The following is a 19,548-nucleotide window of genomic DNA, read 5'->3' as shown; positions in this document are numbered from 1 at the left end:
TATGTGTATATGTATATATGCATGTGTATATGTGTGTATATGTATATATGCATGTGTATATGTGTGTATGTGCATATATGCATGTGTATATGTGTGTATGTTTATATATGCATGTGTATATGTGTGTATGTGTATATATGCATGTGTATATGTGTGTATGTGCATATATGCATGTGTATATGTGTGTATGTGCATATATGCATGTGTATATGTGTGTATGTGTATATCTGCATCTGTATATGTGTGTATGTGTATATATGCATGTGTATATGTGTGTATGTGTATGTGTGCGTGTGTGTGTGAGTATGTGCGCATGTTTGTACATCTGTACGTATTGCGTGTATGTGTGTCTGTCTGGATACATATATCTATGTGTTTGTATGTGTGTGTGTGTGTGTATGTGGTGTTGGGGATGGGTTTTCATTCCTCTCACGCTCCTCCGCCTCAACCCTCTCCTTATCGCCCCCCCTCCGCCTTCGTCCTTATGTCTGTGCGTTTTATTAATCGCATTCTTTTGTTCAATTCAATCGATAGCCGGAATCCAATAACGACGCGACTCGTTATTCGCAAAAATTCAACCCCGTTCTAAATTTCAACGAACCAAATAATGAAATGCCCTCAACCTCCCCTCCCCTCCACACAAAGCATTTTTTACTACTACTACTACTACCACTACTACCACCACTACTACCACTACTACTACCACTACTACTATAGCTGCTGTTACAACTTCTACTGTTGATGATGATCGTTGAAGGATCCATCTGTATCGAGTGAAAGGTCATAATTTTAATCATATTAAAGGATTTCATTTCTCACATTTTGTAGTTTAATCGAACTGTGCAATTATATTACTACTACTATTACTACTATTACTACTACTACTACTAATGCTAATACTACTACTACTACTATTACTACTACTACTGCTACTACTGCTACTACTGCTGCTGCTGCTACTATTAAATTAAAGTTCCTTTAAAAAATCGGCGTTGTATGTCTTACAGCTTTCAAACAAACGATTGAAGCACTGAAAAAAAAAATCACCAAAAATTGTTAATTATTCCAAATGTTCAATCAATGCTATTTGACATCAAACGACCACAAACAATTCTCAGTTTTTTGTTGCTGTTCATTCATTACTGAGAATCAGTTGATCATAGTGTTATACATGGAATTAACCCCGCCTCATTTACTATACAAAGACTTATAAAACTCAGTGGGTCTTGCTCGCTTATTTGTTTGTGTCCGTGCACAGTGGGTGACGTTAAGAAGGTGTGGTGTATGGTGGATGACGTCACAAATGGCGAACGTTGTAATTCAAGAGTGACTGGTACGGAAAGTCGTGGAATGAGAAGTAAAATGGCGGAAGAAAAAGAGATGTAGAAAGGGCATGAAAAGATAAGTGGAAGAGAAAGAAGTCGAATATAGAGACGAACGACAAGGTTAACAAATCATCTAGTATATACATATATATATATATATATATATGTATATATATATATATATATTTATATATATATATATATATATCAGGTTGAAAATATTCAAAAGATTAGAATCATTGAATTCCAAAAATGGTCGTTGATCATGCTCACCAATATTGTCTGAGTGAAAATATATTGCCGAAATACACAATATATATATATATATATATATATATATATATATATATATATATATATATATATATATATATATATATATATATATTCTTCGCCCTATTCCCTCTGCTTCACTTTTTGTTATCAAGTAAGATCTATGACTTACTTGTAGTTTCATTAAATACTTTTGCAAGCAAAATCAAATCCCGCATTTTGCTAAATCCTACCCTCTGATGAGAAGGGAAGTATTTCTTCGAAACTCCGCGGATTAAGGACTATCCACTTATTTAGTATTTCTTTTTTAAAATTAAATATGTTTTTAACTCTTTTTCGAATTGTTTTTTTAACATGTTTTATTAACTACTTTTCTAAGATATATATATATATATATATATATTAAGTAATGTGATTTATAATTTAAAATTTAAAAATCAAATTTTAATTAAATTAAAAATCTGTTTCATAAGAAGGAACAACAACAAAATCAATTATCTGTACGATCGTTTCGGAAAACAATGCTTTTTATTGTGGTATACATCAAGTTATGTAGAATAATTATATATAGTTTTTTGGTAAGCAAGGTCTCCTCATCAGCAAATTTAGGAGGGTTTTTATTGAATTTAAAAGACACCATAAATAAACCTAGCATTAAAAGTAAGGCAGATGAATCTGAAAAATTGAAATAAAAGGTCTGGATTTAAAATTTATAAGAAAATTAATATGGGTTAGAGATAGAAATAAGTAGAGAAAAATATATATTTTTGAATTTACATAATAAATTTATATATATATATATATATATATATATATATATATATATATATATATATATATAGGCATCCTTCAGTCTCGACAGACTATGGATACCCACCGTAAGTATACCTGCTCGTGAAGTTTTGCGGCAAGAGTTGCGTAATCTGCAACCAAACCTCTCCTGAGTCGACATTGTTGAATACCAGTGGCAAGTGGAGGTTCGTGACGACTGGAAACAATGCCGAGATAAGCAGCATAATTACGTTGACACACCGGTTCTCGTCAGATCACTGAAGTTAAGCAACGTTAAGATTAGCTAATATAATATGGGTGATCATTTGGGAATTTTAGGCGCTGTATGTGCTTTCTCCTTATATATATATATATATATATATATATATATATATATATATATGAAACCTTTTTTTAAAAGTAGATGCTGTTAAAATAATAACTGTTTAATTATATTTTTCTTGTTTTTCTGTAAATTTCTAATGTTTTCTTTTGTTTAAAATTTGTAACGTTGTTGTTACATACAAAAAAAAAAAGAAAGAAAGAAAAAAATCCGGATCGGCATTTTTTTTTTTTTTTTTTTAGTTTTGTTGTACTTGATTTCGATAGTCAAGGTTAATCCTGTTTGATTTGTGATGTTGCCCATTATAATTATTTATAGAAATATTTTTACAGTTTACAATTGTTCATTTTATTAGTCCATTGACGATATAACCAGGGATTTAAGCTGTTTACATTTTTAATTCACTGAGTTGTATTTATTTCTAAATAAGGAGATTAATTTTGCAGAGTTTAGTATTTTGTAGCGATTGGGTCCATTATTATTATTATTATTATTATTATTATTATTATTATTATTATTATTATTGTTATTGTTATTGTTGTTGTTGTTGTTGTAATAATAAAAATAATAATAATAATAATAATAATAATAATAATAAATACGAAATCTTCATTAATCAAAATATCATATGCGCATTTATGATCAGGAAATGACGGACGGCCTGCTAATTCAATAAGAATATCATCGACGTACGTAAATAGACGTTTTTATAATATTATTAGATAGTTTATTTTCTAGTTTTGACTTTTAGAATTCACTAAAATGCAAACCTGGAAAGCATTGAAAATCAGTCAGTTTGAGTAAAAATTTTATAAAAAGTTACTTCAGTGGTGCAAATTAATAGTAACATTTTAGTATTTTTTTTATAGATTTGGCGTGGAGACATGAAAAGATGTTTTGAGTAGCTGTTCTCTAGAACGGTTTCAGTACTCTAATTTAGAACTATTTGGCGATTATACAGACAGCAGATTGCATCGGAAGTGAGATACCTTTTGCATCGGAAGTGAGATACCTTTTGCATCGGAAGTGAGATACCTTTTGCATCGGAAGTGAGATACCTTTTGGAGCGCTAGAATGATAAAACCATTTTTCCAGCGACCTTAACAACAAATGATTATTTTGTGTTTGAGATCTTGTGTTCTGTTAAAATTGACTAATTTTATATTTTAATTAATATTTTACGGTTTAAATAGTACTTGCGATTTCAAGTATTTGTAGACTGTTTCTTGGAAGGTGATGCTGATATCGTTTTTCTGTTAAATTTGTCTGTGACGTTTAAAAATGGATTGGAGCCATACGAGTGATCTATAGTTAATGTGTTTAAGTGATTGTTTGTGCATTATTAGAACTCTATTAGGCTGGTTTAGCCGAATAGGATAGTTTTGTGGCTGAGGTTATCGATTTATCTGATCGTGTTAAGAAACTGGGTAGTGTCTTTAGTATGTTTCATCTGAATGTTTCATCTCTCCGTTGCAGATATTGACGGTGTGATCTTCTAAGAAAGCGACCCTGTCATGGACTGCGTCAGAAGTAGAGATATGTCATTGAATTCTTTGACAAAAGTGCATTGAGAATAGTGGTGACTATGTAGAAAAATAAATTCTGGAGCACAAAAGATCGCTCGTTTTAATTATTCCACTCCCGTCTTCGTAGTTCTTAAACTTTTTGAGTTGAAAAATAGGAAATCAATATTTCTTTTTGAGTAAAAAAAATTAAGAAATCAATGATTCAATATAGAATTTAAAAAATGTTTCAAAAATAAGAAAAATTCTTAAAACGATTTAAAAAAAACTAATATTAATTGAATCGCCAAATAAAGGGACAAAACAAGGTAAGGTGGTCACTTTAAAATACTGCGTAAACGATAGATTAAAAAGTTCCTTTTATTTGAAAAACATTTCAATTCATGGTTAAATCCCAAACAAGAAAGCGCACAATCCAACCAGAAATAAAAGCTAGAGGCAAATATAATTGCAAGGGAGACTAATTCAATAATCCATATTGTTGCAATATAAAAGCACTTCCGTTCTGCCTTCTAAAAGTCACACAGAAGAACGCAATCACATCCGCATATATCAAAGCAGACGTCGCTCTTAAGCTGCAGACGTTTAACAACCAATTCATTAATGACAAACGAAATACTTTTATTGCGTTAAGTGTTGTCCTTGAGTCTTTACTTTCGACAACCACGTAACTCTCACATCCCTTATTTCGTCCTTTAATCCTCACATTTCATCAGCGATGTTTTTGACAAACAGCGAAAAATTGCTGTTTTCTGAGCCAGAACATATTTCATCTAACATTTATTGTTGGCAAGTTTTTGACTTGGAAGTATTTTTAGCTCCTTACATTAAGTGGCTTTATGCCTTGTCTGGAACGATTTTCATGAAAATAATGGCAAGCAAAAAAAAAAACAACAACAAAAAACACATAATGTTCTCTCTGTCTTTCTCGATCTCTGTCTCTCTCTGTTTCTCTGTTTCTCTCTCTCTCTATCTCTATCTATCTATCTATCTATCTCTGTCTGTTTGTCTGTCTTTCTGTCTCCGAACAACATGATATATACTCATTCCAGTATTTCTTTTTAACTGTGTCGTTATAGTTCAAATCTTTCTTCGGCCCCCACACTGTCTTGTACCGTCGCAAAGGAACATACAAACAAACAAAAAAAAAATAACTCTGACTTAGCATTTTTTAAAAGTGCATATAAAATGCATGTATTCGTGGTTCTTCCAAAACAACGCATTTCATTATTTTTTCAAAGTCTCTTCGCACACACATGTGTGCTTTAAAAAAAAAAGTCTCTCTCCCCCGACTTCATGCCGGTCACAATCAGTCATTTCTCACCTTTGGCTTTACACGTCCATCTTCCCTGGTAAAATTTGCTTCTCTTTTCGACCACGTAACGTCTTTTTATCCATTTTTCTTGTGACGCCAGATTGGGTACACTTGCTAATTTGCATACGTGCTTTAACGGATGCTGCTGCTAATATTTTCGCTAGCCAGCTATCCTTCGGCTGCTACTGATATTTTCACACACGCTCATACGCGCTATGTTACAATAATGTAGTATAAAAATGCATATGCTTATGGGATCTATATCCTACTTTATGACATAGATGACACATCTTTATTTTTTACTTGCGAGTTACCACTTATCAAGACCCGAAGACCACTCGAGGATAAGAGTTATTGAATGTAAAGTGGTAGTTCAGTAATTGTTAATGGTATAAATTGGGTAAAATTTTGTTATTTATAGGGACAGCTTAACAAGAACTTGTTTACGTTAGATTTGAAAGATTTTATGTTGTAGTCAGCCGGGAAGCAGGTCAGCGGAAGAGTATTCTACAGGCGGGTAGTTCTAGGAAAAATGCTTTGTTCATGGATTTGTCGTTTAAATTTAGGCAAAGTTAGAGAGTTGGGGAAATCGTATATAGTGGTTCTAGCTAGTCGAGTGTTTTTGTGAAAGTTTGGCAAGGGGGAACCATAGATTATAGTTCAGTCATCTTAAACCAGTTCAGAAACGTATTTTCCAGAAAGTGTCAAATTACACCATCTTTCGGCCTGTAAACGATTCATGCGAATACGAAAATCGTGAATAACAAAATGCCAGGTGCTCTGATGTGGATGGGGCAAATATTTAAAAAGATATCTCACATAAAATAAACACATAAAACTGACATTGTATTAAAGATCAATTGATTTGTTTCCGTGGAAATGTCAGTGGATGGATTAAGGCGTGCGAATACTGGTTGTGCGAACTTCACACGTATTCACATTTCACATCTAGAAAGAATACCAATAACAGTTCTGTAGACACACAATACCGTCCGATTATATATCCAATGTGAATCATACACAGATCTACGTCCATTTAATCTGCGCGCTTAGGGAAGAAAATGCTATGACTGGCATACGAGAACATTATATCAAACAAAGTCCGACAGACCAATGAAGATGCTATTTTAAACCTAAACGTGACAGACTAACGAGAATCATGAGAGACAAAGAGAATGCTATTTTAGATTTTGAAATTAGGCATTATAGATTAATAAAACTGCTATTTCAGAGTTTAGAGCGACAGACAAAACTTGTATTTCGAAATTAAGTATAGAGTAATTCAAAAATAGTGATTCTTTTTCATGAGCAAATATTTCGTAAGTAAATTCATGAATCAGAATGAGTGGATGTTTAATTTATGAATCAGAATGAGTGGATGTTTAAAAGATCAGATTTCTTAGTTTTCTATGGTTGTTAGGTGACCCATGCATCTGGCAGCGACAGTAAATAAAATGGCGACTTGTCAACACAAAGCTTTTTGCGTTCTTGAGTTTGCAAAAACTACCTCAGTGTAGCGTGTATTCAAAGTGAAATTCAATTACGGTGCTTTTTCTCAGAAGAACATCCGAAGGTGGTTCAGCAATTTCAAGAGAGCGCATGCCTGCGTAAAGACAAAAGTCCCGGGCGACCACGAACTTCAGAGGAAGATATGGATAGAATCCGTGCTGCGTTTACTCGGAACCCGAGGAAATCTACATGCTGTGTAAGTTTTGAGTTGGCAATTCTTCAACCCACGGCATGGCGTTGCAATTGAAACCGTGCAGACTGTAGTTTCCTACTGCGCTTAAAAACAAAACAATGACTACTTACGACGAATGAAATTTTGAAACCAGATGTTGCAAATGATGGAGGATAACGGAAAACTTGAATTCACTGTTAATTCTCACTGACGAAGCCACTTATCATCTGAAAGGTAAAGTCAACCGACATATGCGAATTTGAGGAACCGAAAATCCTCACGAAATTATTAAACATGAGATTTCCCTAAAGTAAACGTTTTCTGTGATGTGTCTTGTACCAAGACTTATGGCTCATTTCTTTGTCAAATTAAACTCTATTACAGGGCAAGACTATAGGGTTATGTTACGAAAGTGGCTCTTACCATTAATGGAAGCTGATTTAGATGGATTCATTTTCCAACAAGATGGAACGCCTACCCACTGGAGCATATCAGTTAGAGCATTTTTAAATGAAAACTGCCTCAGCGAGTAATTGGTCGGACAGGGGCTAAAAAAAAACATTGTTTTTTGTGCTTATACCTCGTACATTTCCTGACCTCACGGTTTGTAAAGATAAAGTTTTTGTTCTGAGTTAGAAAACTTAACATATGGAATAACAACAGCGATCAATTTAATTGATCCTGATATGTTTCAACGTGTTTGTGAAACTTTCTCATATCTTATTGATGTTGTTCGGGTTGCAAAAGTGAAAGCATACTGAGCACTTGTAACACGTGTAATAAAAATTGACTCTAAGTAGAATACTTGTATTATAAGTTTTATTTTTTGTTCCCTTCATAAAATATTTAATCATGAAATTGGGTCATTATTTTTGAATCACCCTGTATTAGAGATCGACGAAAATGCTATTTCAAATTTTAACATAATCAATAAAAAAACACCCTATTTTAAATTCTTAGGGTGTTATTATGCTGATAAAGGGAAGGTTCTCCTATGCTTGGATGCAGCTGAAACAAAATGTGTCGATTCAATTTTCTGTCAGAGAACAGATAAACGACTGGCAACATTTTGGCAACAAAAATGACGAAACAAAAATCGAACACATCTTAAAAACCAGACTCCAACAAAGAATATAAATGGATTAAAAAAAAAACATTTAATTATCAAATAAATAAATAAATAAATAAATAAAAAATAAGCGCTGAATTTTGAAACACGAATCAGTATTAGGGTCAAAATTGGCTCAAATTTTACGAAACAACATAATTTAACTATAGTATTCGAAGCAGCAACGAATGTTCTTATTATGTATAAACTCTTCGTTTGACATTATCGACAATTAACAGCTTTTTCTGCCAATCAGTGCTGAATATTCACTGCTGAAATCTCGCACGTACTATAAAACCCAACCACCTGTTTTTCTCTTTTTCGTCTTTTCTTTCGGACGCAACAGGCGTGTTCACGACATTTGTTTTCATTCAATTTACACCTCAAACAAGGCACAGTGCCACTTTCAAGTGGGGGGGGGGCTACTATCGGGGGCATAAGTTTCAAGGTTATTATGAAAGGAGATGGGCAGCAAGATGTCTGCCACATTTCACTTGAACTTCTGCATGTTCATACAGTTGGGGAAACAGGCACTCGGAAGGGAATTCCAAAGTGTAGCAGTTCTGGGGACGAAACTATTGGAGTATACGGCTTTCTTACATCAAGGGATCTCTACTGTGAAGGGGTGGGATTTGTTGCTTGTCGGGTTTGTCAGGGGAAATTACATCGAGGGGGTCTGAGGGCTTGTAATTCGTCGGAGCATTTACCATCAAAATACTTGTAAAACAGGCAGAAGGATGAAACATTTCGTCGATGGGACAGAGGTTGAAGCTTAGATGACAGTTCAGGACCTATCAGGTTGGCGATTCTATTTTGAACTCTGTCTAGTAGTGGGAGACAAGTAGCAGATACACCAGCCCAAATGTGACAACAATACTCCATACATGGGCGAATGATGGCCTTGTAGAGGTTAATGATACTTTCAGGTGTAAGTAACTTTCTAGCACGGTAGAGACAGCCCACCTTCTTCGAAGCAGCCTAGACAATTCTTTTGATGTATTTGTTCCAACTCATGTTCACTGTGAACGTTAAGCCGAGAAGTTTGAACGAAGTACTTTCAGGTAGTGTATCTTCAGCCATAGCTATTGGTGGTTGAGAAGGTCTCTTGTAATTATTAAAGGAAACAAGCTTAGTCTTAGCAATATTGAATCTGACCATCCATTTTTGACCTCATTACAGACTGGAGGTCTTCTTCTAGGTTTATTGCCATTGCCTTGGATATGTCTTCATTCGTTTTCCTCTCGTGTCTGTTACTGAGCGCGGTGTCATCAACAAATATACCCATCTCAGAGATAATTTTTTCAGGGAGGTTATTTCTGAATATCAGGAATAATAAAGGTCCAAGGATTGACCCCTGAGATACACCCGCATTTCTATCATATTGTTTAGATGTTATGGGCCATTTTATATGCTCCTACAATCTATTTAATATTACAGATACCGACTTATCTTATTTAATGTGGGAATAGCTAATTCGTTGGAAAAATATGTGTTTATATTATTTGGATTCTTCAGACTACTGTTATCATCTTGGACATTATTTTCACAAATCTACGGCATAATCAAGCTGACGCACTGATCCCTGTTAGATCACCGAAGTTAAGCAATGTTGAGTCTGATCAGTGCTTAAATGGGTGACCATTTTGGAATTCCTGGTGCTGTATGTGCCTTCCGCTTTTCTCTGTTTCCAGTCACCTAATATTCTCCCTGTCACTGACGAGGTGCGGTTAAGGATTGTGCAACACTTACTTCACAAGTACTCTAACAGGAGGTATCCATTGTCTCTTGAGACCCAACGGAGGTATCATCGATTATTTTCACAACGTTTTGGCCAATGTAGTACTAAATGCTAGCGATGATTATCAAGATTTTAAATCTCGAAACAAAATTTGTTTAAAAATCTTTAAAATTATATTAGACTTTCTCTCAAGGATTCGTGGCGTTATGGATAAAAGTACTTTAAATTCATTCGCACTCTTTTGCGGGCGATACTCAATATACTGGGTTATGACTGACGGAACGACAGAACGATATCTTTTTCTTTTTTTTTTACACAGTGATCACCACTTATCAAGGCCCGGAAGCCACTCAGGGATAAGGGTTATTGCAAGTACATTACATTAGTGTGGAGATTTGATGAAGTGTTTACGTAAGGGGGCGGTTCATTAGGAACTTGTTAACATTGGACTTGAAGACATCCAAGTTGTAGTCCTGAGGGAATCAGGCAGACGGAACAGAGTTCCACAGGCGTGCAGTTCTAAGAAAGAAGCTTTTTTCATGGAATCCGCGTTTTGATTTAGGCACAGATATAGAGTGGGGGAAATTTTTCACAGTGGATTCAGCTAGACGGGTGTTTTTCATGAAAGATTGGCGAGGGGGCACCAGGGATTGGAGTTCAGACGAGCACCTGCCATGGAAATAACGATAAAACAAGGATAGGCTCGCAACGTCTCCTTTGTGGGAGAGAGGTTGCAGGGTAGAGAAAGGGCATCCCCCACTAAGCCACGAAGTCTATTTTGTACTCTGTCAAGGCATGATAGGCTGTTTTTGGCCGCTCCTGCCCAGATATGGCAACAGTATTCCATCCGTTGATTAAATAAATGGTTGTGTTCTAAATGTCTCGTAGATTTCCGAGTTCAACAAAAAGATTTCCAAGTTTGACAAATACACCAGAAGAAAGTTGGAAATTACATCGACCGAAACGTTATGAAAATCACACCCAAGATGAGAACAATAGTCGATGAATCTTAAATAGGACGAATAATCAATCTTCATCTGAAAAATCCATAAACGTAATGGAAATATTATTGAGATATGATGAAATTTAATACCAATTGTGTTTTTTTTTTTAATTATTGAGTTTACAAAGAATAAAGTTTATAACGTTTTTTTTATGAATTTATTTCATTCTTAAAAATTATTGAAAAACTTAAATTTGTTGTTTTGATATACAAAATCAAGTTTCCAACTTTTGAACTATTCGACGTGTTCAACTATGTAAGATATGTTAAAGTTATTTTAAATTTATTGCATAAATGTTTTTTGTTATTATTTCCATAATTGTAGTTGGAATGTTTGTAATGAGTTGAGTGTCAAGGTTGTTCAAATTGTCTTCAATCTTGCATGCTGTCGATTTTGTTGGTAAAATTACTTATTATAATAAAGACAACTGAATTGTGCAAAGCACACAATAAAGCACAACTACTATAGAAGATTATATTTTCTTACACTTGTGTAATCGCCATTGCGGAAAGGCAGAATTTATTGGAATGAACAGAACTTCTACAAGTAAAGTACAAAACTTTATAGGAGCAAAACTAATTATAAAAGTGAAGTAGCCGCAGCCACGAGAATACATACTGAAATGACCTGGAAGCGCATCAAATTGCAGAAAATAAAAACTTGTGATTTCTGGAAATTTTTTAATAGCGTTGTGAATAACAGACAATAAACAATTCCTCCCGTATATATTATTTAATTGGAATTCATTATTGAGGTGAGTATTATTTATTAATTTTTTTTATTGCGGACTATTATACTCGGTTCCAGGTGAGAATTGTCTGAAGATAGCGGTTTCAGTCCTACCCAAAGCCGGCCAGAGGCTCACTTGGCCAAAAACGTGGTGAGATGACAACAACTATGGAAGGCAGTAATTGTAGTGAATGCAGTTAGGAGATTCAGAGTTCCTGTCGTCGTGGTTACCACCTGATGAAGGCCAGAGGAATAGTTGGCCAAAACGTCGTGAAACAACTAAGAAAGAGATGAACAAACACGAGGTTGGTTGCATGGCAACCGAGAAAGCTAGTCTACTTGCCCGGCAGCTTGCCTCAACTACATTTTAGACCCCTTCAAAACAGCTCCTTCTCAATGTCAATGCAGACAGAATCAACACTTTTAGCGGTTTTGGATATGATCTTAAACTATATTCGATGGTGACGCCCCAACTTGCGGGCTTTGGGGAGTGTGGAGCCACCCTTTAATTGCCATTGCTCCCAGGTCCACTCTGACCAAAAATTGTTCTTCAAAATCGCTGGATTCGGCATTAAATAACCTGAAAAGGGTTGATATGCCGTAAAACAAAAACAACCAATTAACACTTTTAGATATGAAAATCACGCATTTTGTGATATAAACGCCAAGACAATTAAAAGGCATGTGGGTCTGATCTCAACCTTTATGTAATAATTACGAATGCTCTTCTAAACTAGCCCATGTATTTTCTAAAGTCTTTAACAAATGCTTGCTTCCTGTTAGCTGGAAAATAACTCAGTTATCGTCCATTAGTCACTTGATCCTCTTTGGTAAAATATTTAATCAACCAAGCACTAATCTACCATCTTATAAACGATAAGCTTCTTTTTGACAAAGAATATAAATTCAGGCTCTACGTCTTTTTCTATTATTCTTGATGTTCGTAAATTACCCCCCCCCCTGATCAAATTGTGTGTAATGATACTACGCTCTATAATAAACATAAAGGAAAAATGAATGTACACACATCAAAAGCAATGACGGAATCCTTAGAAAACGATCTTCAATTATTAGTGGAACGGAGCCGTAAGTAGATGGTAAGATTTAATGCTACTAAGATTAAGCTTTAATAACTAGAAAAGTAAAACATCTCAACCACTGGATGCTATGATCGATAACAATTTACATGCGAACCCATTTTTCAAACTTCTCCGGCTGCACAAGAGAGCATCCTATCAATTTACAAAGTCACAATTCTCCCATGCACGGAGTATTGCTACCACATCTGAAGCGAAGCATCTACTAGTAGTCTCTCAATAGGCAAGGTTCAAAAAGAGTTTACAATCTCACACTACATAGAAAGCTCCGATCTTTCCCCTATCCCAGCAATAATGCATCCCTGTGCCTGTTTCACAAGTACTTTAATGGAAGGGGCTCTGATGAACTCATAACACTTGTGCCCCCTCGTCGTACATACGCCTGACTAACCCGACAAGCAGCAAAATCCCACGTCTTCATTGTTGATTCCGAAAAGCCTACTACTCTAACAATTTCTTTCTCTGCTAGATTTCAGAATTACCTCCATGTTTCCTGTTTCCTTGACTGTATTTTTTTTTACATGGAGGTCACCACTTATCAAGGCCTGGAAGCCACTCGGGGATAAGGGTTATTGTGTGTACAGAAATCAATGGGATAGTATCGTAGTAATCATTAGTATTGCAGATTTGATAGAGTGTCTTACTTAAGGGGCGGTTTGTCAGGAATTTGTTTATTTTGGACTTGAAGACATCCAATTTGTAGTCAGGTGGGAAACAGGCAAACGGAAGAGAGAAAGAAGCTCTGCTCATGGAATCTACGTTTTGATTTAGGTACAGTTAAAGAGAGGAGAAAATTAATGACAGTGGTTTCAGCTAGACGGGTGTTTTTCGTGAAAGGTTGGCGAGGGGGACCAGAGATTGAAGCTCAGACGAGCACTTGCCATGGAAATAACGATAAAACAAAGACAGGTTCGCAACGTCTCTTCTGTGGGAGAGAGGCTGCAGGGAAGAGAAAAGGGCATCCCCTACTAAGTCACGAAGTCTATTTTGTATGCAGCTCCTGCCCAAATGTGGCAGCAGTACTCCATCCTTGGCTTTTATATAGATAGAAATTGCATCAGCAGTGAGATATCTTCTGGAGCGGTAGAAGGATCCCACCATCTTCCCAGCGACCTTGGCAACAGACTTGATGTACGTGTTCCATTTCAGATCAGGAGTAAAGGTCAAACCCAGAAGCTTGTCAAAACATGGAGCCTCACCAAGGCGAGAGTGATCCATTTCAATTGATGCCAGATTGTGATCAGAGCGTTGATGATGTAAAGATAGAAGCTTAGTTTTGGATGCCAGCTACCTCTTCCCCCGCTGTACTACGCGCTCAAGATCGAAGAAGAGAGAATCAGAGAGAACTTTGTCATTTACGGCCTTTGATGTATTGCCATCGTGTCATCAGCATAGATGTCAACGAATGATTTAAGTATGTATTTTGAGAGATCATTGATGTAGATCAGGAAGAGATTGGGCCTAGGATGGACTCCTGGGGCTCTCCAACATTAATACTGTGGGCCTCTGATTTCTGTCCATCAACCACTACTCTTATAAACCTATCGGAGAGAAATGATTTAATAATTAAGAAAACATTTCCAGTGATACCGTAGCTGGAAAACTTGTGAAGTATGCCATACCTTATCGAAGGCCTTCGATATGTCAAGAGCAAACGCCCTGGAAAGGAAGCATTTGTCAAGAGATTCACTAATCATATGAGATATAACCGTTAGCACATCTGCTGTAGATCTTGCGGAACGGAAATCATATTGCATGTCACTAAGAAGGTTGCTTCTGCTGAGGTGTTTGACTATTTAATATGGATTCCAACAACTTACTCATGACACACAGGAGATTATTGGTCAGTTCTGAGAAGGAGATGACTTTTCGCCTGAATTCTTTAATACAGGACATACTGAGGAGGTTTTCCAGAGTTTTGGAAAGCACTTCTCTTTAAGACAACGCTTAAACAGTTTTGTAAGTATGGGGGCAAGTTTTGGTTGGAGCTTTTTCAGCACTATAACTGGAATGCCGTCAGGGCCAGTTGCTTTACTGGAATCAAGGTTCTTGATTAGCTTGGCGACCTCACGCACAGATATTTGTATGTTGCATAGAGAGCTGTCTGTTATATGAAGAAATACGGGGAGTTGGTGGCCTTCATTGCGTAGGGTAGAATTAGCTGCAAAGTTCTTGGCAAATAGTTTGGCCTTGTCAGATGCTGACAAGATGACCTCAGGTCTGTTGATGACTGTTTAGATAAAATGCACGCTTCTGTTTAGGATCTGGTTTGCTATTTGCCAAAACTGGTGGGAACCAAGCCGCTGCTCAGATAGTTTGGATTTAACAGACTGAGCATATAGCTCTCTTGCATTTTTTATTACTCTTTTACAGTGGTTGCTGGCAGTCCTGAAGGAAGATTTAGTCTCAGTGCATCTATTACGTTGGTAGTTATGGAAAAAGTGATTTCTGTGCGCGATAGCAGCAGTACATTCTGGGGAAACCATGGCTGGCTGTTAGGTTTTGTTGGAATTTTTTGGATAGTATGAATCGGTCTATGCCTACAATGAGCCATTCGGTCAGGTCTGATACTATAGAGGACACATCCTTTTTAAACATGGAATGCAGAGGTAGATCAGATATGAATGCACGGAAGCTATCCCAGTCAGCCATAGAGTATCGATATATTGTACGATGGCGAGGTACATCTGAGGACTTATTACAATTCATTTTTATCTTAACTGATACAGCAGAGTGGTCAGAAAGATCCAAGTGGAGGCAGAACGGAAGCTGAACACAGTTCAAGGCTAGTTGTGAGAAAAAGGTCTAGGAGACTTGCATACTGACCCGTAGTATCGGGCACACGAGTGGGTTCGTGAACAATCTGAGTGAGGTCATAGGCAACGGCAAAATCATGAAAAAGGATGTACACACTTTTTTTTTTGCAATGTCCTTTGTCTTGAACCCAAGCTCCTCTTGACATTCCAGGATTTTAATGTTTGAATGTCTATTTTGCTTTAAGTGTCGCCCGGAAAAAAGAGAGAATTCTATCTGATATCACTAACTCATTTTAATGGGGGGGGGTCACCCGTTGACCTCTACGTGTCACTGAAACTTTTTCATTCACACGTTGCCTTAGTTGTGTAATGACTAATTATAATTGACTGCATCATGCTCTGAATTTTATAATCTAATATATAAAACTCACTACGTTTGTCTGTCTGTTTGTCTGTCTCCATATGTTCAAACTTGCTCTCCTCCGAAACTAAAAGTTGCAGAGCGGTGTTAGATAAAATGATTAGATTTTTTGTGGACCTTTTATGGGTCTTTGGCCGGTAAAAATAGTGTTTAAGGCGTCAAAAAAAGGTCAAAATTGAAAAAAAAATCGTTATACATTTCGTACGTTCATCTTAATTTATTTTTAATCATTCATGTGCGTGTCACGTTGGTACAATGGTAACGTCACCAGTTTTGAATGCTACAGTTTTGTTTTCGGTTTCGATTCTAGCTGATGGCACCAAAATACTTTTCTTTTTAACTTTTGAAATCACGACTCTATAATAATATACGAAATCTGGAGAACAAAAATATTATATTTAAGCGTATTTTACGAGCGTGAAAAGCCAGGCGCCCCACCCGCTAGTATATATATATATATATATATATATATATATATATATATAATTATAAAACTCAAATGACCTTGTTACGAGTGATGTAACCCACTTTCCGGTTTACGACATCCGGTTGTGCATGCGTGCATAAAAATTAACCCATTAATGTAAAAAATAAACACAAATCGATTCTTTTGCAGATTTTGACCCGCGCACTGAAATATTAACGTTATTATTTCGAAATTATTATTTAACATGGGAAGAGTGGGGTGTTTTGCAACTATTCTTTATTACAACTATACTGTCGCTATTTTCTTACAACTAAACAACTTTAACCGTTGACAACCATAAGAACAATTGTAGTAAAGCCAAGACTACTACTACTACTTCTACTACTACTACTACTACTACTACTACTACTACTACTACTCTCTATCCGTCACTTTTCCTTCATTCTTTTTTATTTACATTTCTAGATACAAAATAGCTGTGTGAGAACGGTGAATTTGTTGACACATTCACTAATCTGTTTCAATATTAGTTGTATTTTATTTATTTATTTAGGTTTCATTTTTTTGCTTCAGGTTTTATTAATCTTTTTTTTTAGATTTTAAGTTTCTATAACTTGGGTGAAGGATTCCAATATGGGTTTTTCATTCTCATATTTCTCATCGGTAGGTTCATGTGCGTTTTTGCTGCTAAATGACTTTATTCGGCGTTCGATTCATAGGAAAATCATGATTAATTTTCGATTTTTGCGCGTATTATTCGGAAGAATATGTAACTTTACACGAATAGGGAGGATTTTTTTTCATGTTTGAGTGATCCGTCCATGATTTTTCATTTTAATATACTTTCATAGAAATGTTTCTGTTATGTCAAAAAAAACTATTTTCTTTACGTCACAAGTGTCACGTTCATACATGCATTCCATAGCTGATATAACATACTGACGGAACGGGTCACGGGTAGTCTAGTATATATATATATTCTATCTTCTACTATTATATAAAATGAATTTTTCCCTGTGAGCGTGTGAGTGATTTCTCTATAGACTCCTAAACTTACCTACTACTTCGACTGTCTTACATTTTTTTCCTCGTGCAAAGCCGAGATATGATCGAAAAAAAAAGCTGGATAAAAGTTTGGAAATAAAGCAGAAAAACAAAACGAACAATGTAATTCTTTTTCTGTCACTATTTTTTTTTTCAGTTTGGTTCGTTGTTTTTTCCTTTTTTGCGACTGCATTCCATCACCTTTTTCAATCATTTTGGACCCATTTTGTGCAAAAGGTCTAGGAATTACACCACCAAGTAATCTTACATAATGTTGTCGTTAAACGTTTACACGACGTTGTGTGTGTAAGTCTCGCAAAGAAACAAATGAAATAAATTCGACATGAGTTTTTTTTTTAGTTGAAAGAAAATGCATTTATAACCGATCGTTTCCACACTAAGCCGCCTGACACGTATTTTCCAAGCCAGCAACAATATTGTCGTTCGAAATCTTGTTAAAACTTCAGAAGATAAATGAGTACTACTTGTTGTGTAGAAATTCCCCGCATCAACGTCACGTGATTAAAGAAGACTCTGCTGTTTTCGATACGTGATTATGTCTTTCTCAACTCTCAGCTTTTCTTTCCCTTATTTTTCTTCGACCCTGCTGTTAAATCATGCTTGTGCCACGACCTGGTCATTTGTATACGTCTAGATGCCTCTGCTGCTATATAGTGTCAGTGGCTTCATAACACAGAGACGGCTACTCTGTGAATTACATAAAATTTATATATTATATTTCTTATAGTCTGTCTGTCTGTCTGGCTGGCTGGCTGTTAGGGTAACTGCCCGTTAAACTTTTCCTGCGCAAATCTAACTGAAATTTTGTATGGAATTTTATAACGATAATGAGAAACGAACTATATATTATGGTTCGATCCAAATTTACAGATTAATAGGGGAAAATGAGTACACATTTAACTATATTTAACCATCAATGTGGCATAAAGGAGTCATTTTAAATCAACGAGATATAAGTTTTTCCTGTTGAAAAAGTCTAGTACATTAATATTTTTCTATAACGTATGAGATATTTCTGTGAGAATAGCATTTTATTGAGGGATTCCTTGGCCAGTCTGTAAACCAGCACTTTTGAAAATCCAACTTATTGAATTCAAAACGTTTCTGTGACATTTTTCCAAGTTTAAAGCAGAATTTTATTGCATCTTGTTTTTCTAAAGTGTCCTCACGTCCAGATTGCATTTTTGAAATTCTCGAGCTGTGACAAACAAGCTTTAGTATGGTGTATTTCAGTTCCTGCTGTAGCTGTTCATTTGAACATGAAATCATAAAAATTGGTCAGACATCTCATACTATAATAGCATACAATATTTTCAAGAGTCTACAACCATTTTAAATACCTGTACAAAAATGTCGGGACACTTATTGAAGGCAGCTTGTATATTAATATGTTTTCTATAACTTGAGAAATATTCTTATGAGATTAGTATGTTATTGAGTTTTTCCTAGACCAGTCATGGAAGCAATATTTTTGAGAATCCAATTAATCACACATAATTACCCAAGACTAATGATCCCCATTCTAGGACTTTTTTTCTTTTTAATTAGTTACCGAAATACAGTAGGTTACTCAATATACCTTAATATTTTTCATAACCAGGGATACATTTCTGTTGAATTGATAATGCACTAGTTTTGCTTGTGCATTTCAATTGAATCGCGGAAATTTCTAACATTGATTTATTTTCCTAGTTTTAATGATTCGACCATTTTTACCATTTTGTTCTGGACCATTCTGAGTGATTTATGAAAATGCTGACATCGTTTGATTTATTTATGCGACAATAATAGAAAACTTTACCGCCATTTTGCTTCGGCCATTAGAGATGCAGTCAGGTCAGTGAATGAGAAAGCAGCGCAATTCATGGATAATTGATTTGGTTGAAGGCACTGTCGTCTGGCCACGAAAGGAATCGGTTAGCGATAATTATTCCATGATGATGAGAAGGGGGAGAAATTGGACACATTTTCT

The 19,548-nt window shown here is 35.6% G+C and overlaps 1 protein-coding gene across 1 annotated transcript in view; it reads left to right on the top strand.

The window, feature by feature from the left end:
• Positions 1 to 19,548, top strand: part of LOC145243846 (uncharacterized) — a 339,901-nt gene that overhangs the window by 32,526 nt on the left and 287,827 nt on the right. The window lies entirely within an intron of this gene.

The sequence above is a fragment of the Euprymna scolopes genome, chromosome 22 (genome assembly GCF_053919585.1).
Source record: "Euprymna scolopes isolate OS-2025 chromosome 22, ASM5391958v1, whole genome shotgun sequence".
Lineage (NCBI taxonomy): Eukaryota > Metazoa > Mollusca > Cephalopoda > Sepiida > Sepiolidae > Euprymna > Euprymna scolopes.
Note: the sequence above shows the minus strand (reverse complement) of the source record. Positions and strands in the feature narration are given on the sequence as shown.